This window comes from Strix uralensis, chromosome 4 (assembly GCF_047716275.1).
Source record: "Strix uralensis isolate ZFMK-TIS-50842 chromosome 4, bStrUra1, whole genome shotgun sequence".
Lineage (NCBI taxonomy): Eukaryota > Metazoa > Chordata > Aves > Strigiformes > Strigidae > Strix > Strix uralensis.
In genome coordinates, this window is record NC_133975.1 from 25,209,821 (window position 1) to 25,222,528 (window position 12,708).

The window sequence follows — 12,708 nt, forward strand, 5'->3', positions numbered from 1 at the left end:
TTCTTTCTCTTGCTTTCCTTCCTTCCTTCCTGCCTCCACACCCCACCCCACCCCACCCCCGGCAAGCCGCGCCCGCGGCGCGGAGCTCCCTCCCTCCCTCGCTCTCTCCCTCCCTCGCTCGCTCCCGCAGAAGGCGCCGCACCTGGGCGCGGGCGGGGAGCGCCTGCCGCTCCGCGCCCCTCCGCGCCGCTCCGCGCGTGGGCCGCCAGGGCGGGTGCTCAGGGCGTGCTCGCCGGGCAGCATATTTTTGGAGGAGTCCGGAGGAAGCTGGCAGTCGCAGGCTTCGGCTGCCCCAGCGCATCGCTTCGCGGCCGGCCGCCCACCTGTCTGCCTGCCTGTCTGTGTGTCCGTCCGCAGCCTGGCCTGGTCCCTGGCGTGGCGTGGGGTGGCGGCGGGGCTCCCCCTCTGCCTGCCTGGGAGCTGTGAGGCAGCCGGCAGCCCAGTCGGCCCAGGGCTTCCCGCCGGCACCAAAGGGAGCCGCGCACAGCGGTTGAATGATCGCTCGCTTAAATAAAAAAATAAATATTACTAAGCTTTCAGAAGTGCGTGTAACTTCCCACTTCTAGGAATTCACCCACATCTGTGAACTACCGTCACTCAGCTGAAACTATCCTTTTGCTACACAAAATGATACTGAGAAGTACTTTCATGTACTCCATCAGTGTACACACATATCTTCCTCTTGAGGTATCAGTTCTGATTTTTTTTTTTCTAATTAAATCCGAGGGCGTACCAGAAGGCTCACACTGTTGTGACTGAAGTCTGAGGTCAGTCATTGGGTTGAACCAGAAACGAAGCAAAAACTTACTGAAAAAAAGAGGACAGTAATTAAAGTGCTCATATAGGAGCAAGTAAACCTGGGTTCTTTTCCTGCTTCAAAGACTGCTTCCTACATGCTAAAGACAAGCCTTACTAAATAGCCTTACTAATAGTAAGGTTGTTAAAAACCGCTGGTGCCATGGTAGTAAAATGAGATTTCAGGATCACAATTTTGAATGTAAACAACATTTTCACTCTCCAAGTCAAAACAGTTACAAGTCTGAAGTTCAGCATTACAGAACCAACTCCACCAGTGCCCAAGCACTTCTGAAAATCCTGCTGCAAGTCCTAATTATTAGATGCCAGCATCTAATTCTAATTATTAGAATACCAGTGTACCCAAAAATACAGCTAATTTTGCCTCTTAAACTTGCATTATGCAAGCAAATTTTGTGGCAAGAAAGCCCCACTCCAGTGCAAACTTTTGGTTTTGAGTTTTTCGAGAACCTGAAAAAACTCATTTGTGTTCTTGCTTGACTTACTAATGTTTTTGCTGAATCTCACTCAGTGTCATTCACACTTATTTGCAAAGGGACCCATATGTTTCCAAACCAAGTTAGTGCACAGCTATGATTCAGGTAAGTATACTAACACCCTTTTTGGTCATAGCATTTCTGGATTGTAACCTAATGACTCACAGAGTCATTCAATCACAGATTTGCCAAAGATTTCCAGCTAAGCCTAGCTTCCTGTCAGAACAGGAAGAATGCCAATGAAAGATTCAGGCCTTGTAAACAACAAAAGACCTGCCCCCTTTGTGAGGCTTACCCTGCCATGCGAAAACCCAATTAATTAGCAGTTTATGCTGGGCTGAATTTTTTTCCTGTAAATCTTAAGGTATGGTCATTGATTAATACCCTTGAGCTTTTCTCTCTTCTCTGTCAAGAAATTCCCAAGTCCTTTCTGTAAAGTCCACCTTTCTTTCTTTTCCAGGAGACCCATGTGATTTGCCCATGTAAGTGGGCCAGCAGTAGAGACTACAGGTAATGGTCCCCTCAGTGCTTGTCTTTAAAACAGACATCAGTCTCCCACGGAACTCACTAAAAGGGATTACCCTCAGCACATTTATACCTGTGCAGTAGTAGCACCTCCCCTCAGAGCATAACATGACACTGCACCCTGACACACTGTGTCTCAACCACAATTATCTACTTTTCTTGGCCACAATATGAGACCACAAGATCTGAGATTTTTTCCACACATTTGGAAGGGGTGGGGGAGCTGGCAAGGAATGGAAGAAATAAACATTAAACATCTGAAACATCTACTCAGTTGTATTTACATATTTCTGTTTGCATTTTGTCCATAAAAACTGAAGTATATACAAGTTCATTTTAAGCCATGTTGTGCTTTTGGGGGTTTAGGGGGTTTTCTTGTATTTTTGTGTGTGTCTAAATGACATTATCAGTATCGGGCAAACCTATATGCTGTTTTACTCTTTGTGAGAATTAAAGTAGCATAATTTATCAGCTATACAGCATATAGTTCTCTGTCAGAGCATGGAATGGCAGCTTTCTACCACTATGGTGAAAAAAAGACCAACACGAAAATCTAAAATGACATTGCATCTTACTAATTCTGATGCAATTCAGATATGACATAAGGCGCAGTACTATTCTATGGCTTGTGGATAATGCTGAGTTTTGAAAATCTGCTGACAGGCTTGAAAACTGCAGAGATTTTATTATCTGATAATTTCCTCTTCCCTTGAGTTTCTATGTTCCTGAAAAAATGCTAGGAAAGTAATGTTTTTTTAGTAGGTAAAGTTAAAATTTCAGTTTAGAAATTAATTATAAAAAGAAGTTGCAAGACTGTTGAAAAAGAAGTTGCAAGACTGTTGCTATATCCTCTGAAAGACATTAGGGCCTTTTGTGTCCTAAAACACATTTGACCACACAAGAAAGTCATTCATAGTGAACATGCTAAGATTGCCTTCCAGCCCAGATTTATGGTTACAAAAACCTTTAAAATAACCCTGTTTTCCAGTAACTGATATTGGACTGATTTTTTTTTAATGTTATCAGTCCATAAGAATAACCATGTAAGTCTGTGTTTAACTGCAGATGGAATAACGTTATCTAAACTGTTCAGGAAGTACCCTTAGAATATCAATCTACCCCAGATTTCTACACTCTATCTGTGTGGTTTGTCATAAGTCAAAGTAGATGTTTGCCCACATTTTTTGTTGTTCATTAAGCTAGTAATGTAACTGATTCGAACTAGTCAACCATTTTCCAATTTTCAAATTCTGTAATTTTTGGATGTGTAGATCTTTAAAACTATGGATCAGTTCTACTTACTGCATATTTATTGTATTTAAAATCTCCAAAACTAGCTGCACAAACAGCAAATTGATAAGATAAACTCAGGAAAACAACTGCTACTCCTTCCTTTATGGATGGCCTACAAGTAGCTCTGATATTTACATGAAGTTTGTCAGCTATATAAAAATACACAGAAGAACTAAGTTAATTTGTGACTTTTTATGAGATTATTTCTCTCTCTGCTGTAAAAATAGCACATATTACCACTGAAAACAGTCCAAGCTAGGTAGCAAGGTCTAAGTTCTAAACTTGGTCTTCTGCAATCTTTTCAGTCTCATTTGTTCCTCTTTAAGGCAGAGGTAATAAAATTCATCCACCAGTCTCCTCAAGGTGTTGAGAAGGTTAAAGGCATTTATTTTTTGGATCTTATGAAGCATTACAAGAAATGCTATGTTAGCTACATCTCAGAAAAACAGCATGTGAATATCTAGACCTTTTATGATTTGAGCTTCACTACTATTGTTATAGTATAGCATCAATATTATTAATAAAATGTCAGGAAAACTAACCTTGGAAATTAAATCATGCATTATAATTTTCACAAGCAGAGTTCTAGCATGAGGTAACATTTCACTCGGGGTAAAACAAAAACACCGCAAAGCTTCAGAAAAACAATTGGACTGAATCAGCACAAGAGTTGAGATATCTAGGTTCAGTTTTTGCATTTGCTATCAACTGTTTATGTAACCTTGGGATTCCTCTCGGCCAGTTACTCAGTGCACTATAACTCAAGTTACTTTTGTATGCCTCACTGGATGCCAACCTACATTTTTACTCAGACCTGTAAGCCAGTTTGACCCATACCCCATATTTTAATGTATCACAGTCAGTGTGATTTCCAAGAAGCATCATAAGATTGTTCCCTGTACCATAAGATGGATTTGTATTTTTAGACTATTACTTTATAAACTAGTTAATGTTCTTCTTCACAAGTATGACAACAGAACAGTTGTGGCTTTTGACACCTTATTTCCTTTAATGGCTCTATGTTTGACCTTAATGCTGTCTCTGTTTTCTTAAAACTACTGAGGTAGTCCCTTTAAGGTATTTTGGTATTGATATATGACTTTTGAAACAAATAATATAAAGCTGGTGTAACAGGGTGTTATACTGTTTACTGATTACTTTTACTGATTTTTTTTTTTCTTTCCCTTATGAATTCTGGTGACAGCTAAGTCAGAGTAAGTTTTCTGGCTTATGTAGTGTGTATTGCACTCAACGGCACGTGCAAAATCCCCTAAAGGCAAGTTATTCAGATCAACTGAAACACTCTTTCTGAGAATAAAAACACTTATAAATTAATAGTAACATTGCTCTAAAAGCACCTCTTGTATAGTGGTGATGGGTCGGTCATAAACATTGAACTTGACCTCACTCTCAAGGGGAGTCTGCAAAGATGGCAATTCAAAATACATTCCTGGGACAACAGGAGGATTCTGGAAATTAAGGAGGGTCTATCTACTGCCTTTTGCCAAAGCACACAATACAGTACTTCCCTGGACTAACCCGCTCCTGTCCTGAGCCAGGACCCAAACCTGTTGATACAGCCCTATGGGCTGGTGATCTCCCACTTTCATATACATTGATATGTGTTTCAATCTGCAGACAACCTGAGAATTTTGTCTGCAGTACTACTTTATTTGAATTCATTGCTTATGGGGATGTGAAAGCATGTCCTATGTATAAGATTCACCTGAGTTCACAAGCCTAGAAATGAAAACAGGAAATTTATTCTAGTAAGGCAGGGGGTTAAGCTCTTGCTTCAAATGAAAGGCATCTAACCAGGGAAAAAGACCCCAAATTTAAAAAATACCTGACATTAATCTCTCATTCTAGCTGCTGCTTAGGGTTTCTTCAATAAATCTGTCACTAGAAAATCTAAAGGGGTGGCTTCAATACTTTCTTTTCAGAGTACCTGTGTTCAGCATGGGACCTTATCCCAGCACTTCTGTCTCTCATTTGTATTTAAAGGTTTTCAAGTTGCTTTTGAATACAAATGCAGCTTCAAAGCATGTAGGAAGTTCGTTTTTATTTCTTTGTCACTGCTCTCACTTAGGGGACCTAGTTACCTTGGCATAACTTCCTGTCATCTTTGAGAAGTCTAATGTAGCATTCTTTAACTTATTTGAAAATAAATCTCTCTGAGGAACATTCCTGCACATCAAAGTGCTAAATTTTTCCCATATTCATCTTTTGCACAGTTCATTGAATTATAATGAATCACACCTCATTAAGGTTTTATCTACACAGCATTGGCTTGCTCGCATTCTACAGAAACCACATATGACACATTTAAAGATGTTATTACTTTTAAAGGTCACCATCTCAGAACCTCCTTCCCTCTTTCATTTTACTTGTTGCTTGAGCAAATTTGGCATGGAAAGTAATGAAACATAACAGTCATCATAGAACTATTTTTAGAGAAAAAAGTTTCCAAAGAACAATCACAGATAAAATTGTATATAGTTCAATATAATTTCACACTGTTACTTAGGTCTGGAGAAACACATTATTTCTCTTCTGTTTTCTCCTTTCCTCATTGCTTTCTGCCCAAAGAAAGCAACTCATGATAGTTGGCTCACTCCCCAGGATTCTGATGCTGTTAAAGGGACTAAACTGGAGGCTTACTGTATGTACAAATAACACTTTAATAGAAAACTCATAATGAATATACCCCATCTGTCCATGAATAATTTCCTGTGAAGTTACTAGGTTAAGTTAGAACCTGAGAAGTATCAAGTCTTTGAAGTTTTACTGCATACATCCCATTTCACATACAGTTTCCTTAGTTTTCAGACTCTTTTCTAAGTAACAAATAAAACAACAGCATGAAATGTAAAATGCTAAAAGTAGACAAGCCATCTGGGGAGTACCAGGTGGTACTGGAAGTACCAGTAACCTTAGCAATTTTAGGTAAACAAAGGATAGCATAAGTATTCTGCCTACAACTTTGAATTAGATTGCCATTTAAGAAATCTCATTCAAACACTCATTCTACAAACTGCTGAAATTGCTAACACCACACCATTCTATATGCAGGTAGTTATAGTTCTCACTCTTTTTCACCTTCTTCTACTCAGAAAATTTCATATTTCCTTCAAGGTTTGCTTTGTACTAAGAGTATCTCTTAAGAGCAATGAAAGTTTAACTCCATTATTGAGGACAGGAGTATAACCGAGACTAGGACTTTGTCATTAGGAAAACAAATACCATCGAGTGAAAACAACACTTTCGTGTCATGTTTCTACAGCCTCTCCCTTTCTAAAATCTAATCAAAATTGCAGTTAAATAAGTATCACTTCAGTATTGGATAGAAAAGCCCACAGTTTTTCTTATATAATCAAACACTAATGTGAAAACAACACCCATAATGTTTAATAACTACAAAATACTATTGCTGATCACATCAAAAGGCATTTTTCTTTCAAAAATTAGTTCTTTCTGAAGTTTATAATTAGGTTATTACTTAATGTTTGAAAATGAGATAAAACAGCAGAGAGGTTGTGGAAATTATGACTTTCTCTGGGTAAACAATTAATCAAGCTTCTGACCTTTCAGAGACACTGTGGTAATCTTGTCCTCTCCCTACAAAATAATTGGAAAGCCAATGTACCACACAAGGGCTTGATTCAAGATAATTCAATTTTGAATGCACAAAGAAAAAAAACTCTATGCAAGACCAAAACCTTAACTAAATATTTTTGCTTTATGCACAGTGGTATGGATTGCAAATTACATAATCTGTTCAGCTACTGCAATACAAAATTTATCACTTGTTTATGATCAGAATCCTGGAGGCCTTCACAGTTCTTGCATACAGAGCAAAATTAAAAGGAAATACATTTTTAAACAAAGTAAATTCTAGTTTAAATTAATGCACTACAACCATTCATTGCCATTTCTACTGTGCACCAGTGGTCTAAATGAAAAAAAAAAAAGGTAATGAAAAATGATTAGGGTATTTCAGTGCTAAGGAAAGGCCACTTTTTCTTCATATATGTCATCAAAGCTCACTTCTCTTGTGCCTGCAAGGAACTGTCCATTGTAAGAGAAGCATCAGTAAAAGTGGTTTCCATTTCTTTCATAAAAGGGAAATACAGGAAATGCATATTACACTTCGAGCTGGATTTCAGGCAGAGTAGGTTTTCAGCTAAATTAAGATTATCTCCTGTAGAAGAATATAAATAGAATAATATAAGGATTTGAGAGTATATGTTGATTTTTTTATCTTCCCCTACATTCTTGCTATATTTTGTAGGTCTATGCTCAAGTAGTAAAGGACAGATTAGATGCGCTAGAGGTTTGTCTTGCCATTCCAAAGATGAGGACCTTGCCCACCAAAAATGAGTCCCAGTCTGCAATTCTTTGTCTTTGATCAGTGCATAGATCATTATTTGTTCCCCCAGAACATAATTCAACTATTTACAAATAGTTAACAACAATTAAAGAGAACACACAAAGAATGTAACCTGTTTACCTGCCTCCCCCGCCCCCCCCCCCCCCCCCCCCCAACAAAGCTAACCAAAGGTTGTGCCTATGCAGTTTGGCATATATCAGGCTCAGAAATGAGAAAAACACAATTATCACCCCGATCCCATGTTATGTGTGTTAGCTCTATTCCAGCAGAGCTCAGCATGGCTTGTTTTCTCAACACTGCTTACCTGAAACCTCCACAGAAGCTAACTTAAATATAATGGCAAATTCAGGCCAACACCACCATTCCTCATTTAAGTGAATATAGGTATATAGGTGGCCCCACACCAGGGTTTAGCACAGTTTCAGATTGTCTTTCCTCCTGCAGCTTTGCCTTTCCTAATGTGAGGCTCATGCATACTCATTCATAGTTAAGATGGCTTTAACGTCAAGTACTGTGACTGCGCTAGAAGTGATACATCTTTTCTAACCATGTTATTTCATAATTATGTATTTCAAGGGGATTATGACTTTCTGCTAAACATGGAGCCTTGGTCAGTATGGTATAGTGCTAAATGAACCATTCACATGAGCATATAATATAATTTCTATGGCACAGAACATCTATAGCACTTTCTTTGTTTTTCTTATGCTATTATTGTTTTCTCAATTGGGCCTTAGAATACCAGAAACAGGAAGAAAAAACATTACACATCTTTTCAAATATGAATAGATCAATAAATGCACCAAAATGCATTTATTGTCACACACTGGACTTTGCATTATACACAGAGGATAAAGATAGAATTTACTGGGTATGCACCATACAGTCTAATCTCTTCCTAGCAGAGCAAAGTCCACTTCCTTTATTATCAGCTATGCAACAGTGTTAAGGTATTCGGAAAAGAGTATGTACATCTGCTAAATGGTAACTTAAACGTATACTTTGATACCTATTTTTCTAAATTTGGTATTTTGTTCCTCCTACATCCAAGGCCACTATTTAATACGGATTTGAAAGCTCTCTTTTTTAAGGACTCTTCGAATAGTTACAGAATATAGTTAAAAGTGAAAGTAGCCCAGGAATAGGAATAGTTTTAAAACAAAATAAAGCACAGAGCCAATTTTCCACTTAGTTTTTTTGCTGATGTAGTTTTGCTGAAGAGTAGGATCGCTCTTCAGAGAGGAGAAATTCAATGGGAACAAAGCTCTCAGGTTGAGTGCAGATCTCTTTAGTTATTACTTCTTTCACACAAAGTAAATAAATAGAAAACAACCCAAGACCTGAAAAGATCCAATCTAGTAACGATTCTACATCTATTACAATTTTCTTGCACCTTTATTTCTTACACATTGTCTCTTAATTATTTTCATTTTCTTCCCTGTATATTACCTACACAGGCATAGGGCCCTATTTTGGCAATCGGGTTGCAGGACGCCCATGTCTCTTCCTCTGAATGTTTTTTAAGACTAATTAGCTGGTGTCCATATGTAATGGTAAACATGATAGTTTGTGTCTTCATCCTACCCCTATGGGCCTGATTCTTGCTCAGTTAAAGATATATTTTAGGAAGGGATTTCCAGGGAGGATGAGGATTCACAGTGGCAAATCTGTGAGTTTTTTCTGATACAATATCCCAGAATTGGTTTTCTTTGAGTCTCTTTTTGTGTTCTGTGTGTGTCTTTCTTCCTTCTGCTCAGGATTTTGTAGTAAAAGCTGAAAGATCAGACTACAGTTTCACTGTTAAAGTTGACTCTGCTGGAGAATGGAGTAATACTGTCCTTATCAAGTCTGCTTACTCGTACTGTCTCAAACTCCTCTTTGTAGCTGGTGTGCTGCATAGTAAACGATCTCAGATAACTAATCCAGGTTGAATTTAACTTCACAAAAGTACAAGCTTAAAGTGATTGTAAAAGTCCAGCATTAACTGTATGATATAATTCTATTTAAATAACCTTTGTACTAGATTCTTTATCACATTGCATTGAAAGGACTTCCTCTTTCACATGTCATCTATTACAGTATCTTATCTTCTTCAATATACTCTATACTATATATTAATATAGGGAGTCATATATTTTCAAAGAATATACACTCACTTTTCTGTAATATTTCTGAATGACTCGTGTTCTCCACCTTCCTTACCCTTCGGGTTTTCTGGTTATATTTCACTCATTTCAGCAACATATACTTTTACAATCTGCAGTGTTCAGAAAGCTTCAGACATGGCCCAACTAATCACCTGCACTCACCAGGTGAGTCTGGTGTGGGCCATGAAGACCTATGGGTGCATGAAGGGCCCTGAAAGCTACTGCTACAGTTGGATCACTTTGGGCTTTGGGCAAGAGCTTGTGTGAAGTAAAAAATGTCTGGTTGTTCCCAAAGACTCTATCGTTACATCTGTCCAATACCTGCCAGTATGTTACATAAACCTAAGCCTTAAGTCATACGACTATCCACTAAACAACATCAAAGATTAAGAAATTCCACTTACATAATTTATCACCACTCTCCAAGTAAGAAGAAATGGTGAATTAGTAGCAAAGTATCACAAACATTCTCTTTACCACTGCGGAAGAGTAAAAAAGCTGGAAGAGTCAACTGTAATTTGAGTGCCCATTACTGCCTCATTTTCTGTCATGAAATCTGATACATAATCATGTGTTTAAAATTTAGGTGTCTCCCAGTAGCAGTGCTTGTGTAGTAACTATTTCAGTAAGAATGTAGCTTATCTAATTGCCCCTACAATAAATTCTTATACAGACCACTCTATAATTGCAGACCCTTATACCATGTAGCACTTCATAGTTTTACAAAAGCTTGGTGTTTTGCATGTTTCACACAGGTTAACAGAGAAGGCCAATATAATTTTTTTTACCTGTAAGGCTTGAAATTGTTTCAAGTACCCATTAAAAAATCAGAATAGTTTCCCTTCTCCTACTGAATATGTTTTAGACAAATGTATTTTCTAAACTAATATCTTCTTTTCAATATGCAGACAATTTATACAGATAGCATGTATTAACTTAAGCAGGAGTGCAATATATAACTTTTTGACAGAAAAAACCAAAACAAAACAGTTTGTTTATATCAAGGAACATGAATATAGATCAGTTCTTGTCATATCTTCAAAACCGTGTTTATAACAGTGTGTTGTATAGCTTCTCGTAAGGTCTTCACCATTCAGTGAACAGCATATTCTGATAACAGGTCCATTTATTATTATCTGTTTCACACACAAAGGTTACTTTTTAAAAATCAGATCTTCTTTTACCTTTATTCAAACTGATGTCTTTTTTTCATAACTCACATCTGCACATCACAGATTTAGTCTGAAGCAATCCTAGCAAATATATACATTGAAAAAGATCCAGAGCTATGAATCCAGCTATACTATGGTGAGGGGAACAATACAGATTCACACTGAGAAATTGGTCTGTGCAATACTATACAGTAAATATATAATAATGCATTTTTGCCTGTCTTTTTTTCACTTACACATCCCAAAAATTTTGCTTAGAAAGATGACATTTTTCACTTCCTGTACATGAAGGTATATGTTCTTTTCAAAGTTCCCTTTTTACTAAGAATGATTTGGGAAAATGTGGAGATGCTGGACCATCAGAAAGAGTAAATAGGTTAATAATTCACATACCTTTTTTTGTTAGCTGTGTAGTACACTTTCAGTGTGATCAAGCAAACAATAATGAGTCAAAAGGAACCTTCCTTTTGAATTTAGTCATTACAGCTGGTTTCAGCCCATATATTTGATTAAAGACACTTTATATCTTTCGTTGTTCTTTTAACATTTTACAATGCTTTACATCTTCAAAGTACTCTGCTGACATTACCTTATTAGTTCTTGTAATGCTTAGATGCAATTTTCAGTATGCTTTTATATCACAGTCACATTTTAATTGCTATTCAAAGCTGCATTAGTTATATTTATAATGGGCCATAAAAAGGAATGTTTAGTAGGAAAGGCACTGTACCAACAAACTGTGTAGTACATTTCTTAAATTATAAAATATTTCAGTTTGTATGTGATACTTCAGATTTAGCCCAGTACTGAACTCTGCTAATGAGGATTTCAGGCCTGTCCTCCCCTAGCACAGCACAATGCAAACTAGCATCAGCAAGAGAATGTCAGTGTTGTTCCTTCACTTGTTTTCATTGTTGTCTTGGTGAGACTTCTTTTCCTGAACTTGCTGGGTGAAATGGAAATCATTGCAAATACTATCACTGAAGTATCTGTGCTCACATTTCACCCACTGAAGACAACGAATGGCACAGGAGCTCTGCCAGACACCGGCTCTGCTTCCTCCCAGGTTGCCTCCAGGAGCACATGGATGTGAGCCCCTGTGAAAACAGTGCTGCCTGCTTTTGTGGGTGTACTCTCGAGGACAGTGCTTTTTCCCCATGAACCCCATACAGTCGATTCTTGCTGCTGCAGTTAAGTTTAGTAAGCTCATGTTTTTCTCATAAGTTTGCTTCTTCCAAAGCAAAACTTCCAAAGTATCAAACAAAATTTCAGTTATTAGTTATTTGAACTTTTAGCTGTTACTGCTTTTTTCTTTATGTTTCTTCCTATTACATAAACACACCCCATAAAACACTGCCAGGTTTCTTTAGATGTCTATTGCTAATAAATATTTTTGCTAATCACAAAATTAGATTTGTGGATTCTTGTATTGCTGAAACCTAGGTATAATTCAAATACATCATCCAGACTGCATAGCAGCTTGGACCTGTCCCACCTATTTGATGTCTCTGAACAACAAATGAAATACAGTTGTCAGAAAATGGTGTCAAGTGACCTACATCATTTAAAGTTAGCTTGCAATGAAAACACTTCCATGTTGTTGGTGACTATATGGTTATGAACTCAGTTTTGATCTTGATTTCATAGGTACTGATCATGTACAGTCACTGAAGTGAGAAATTGCTTCAAGCACCTGAAATTTAAGTCACTGCTACATAACTGAGTTACATAACCTCCCTTAAAGGTGCATGGTGTACATTGGCATCTCTTGGCAATCCTTGCCTGTAGTTACAAGAGAGCCACTCCTTTCTGTCACCTAGTAACTTTTTAATAGTCAACATCAACTCAGAGATCCTGAGCTAGAGTTTCATTTGGCAGTGTGTGTAGAA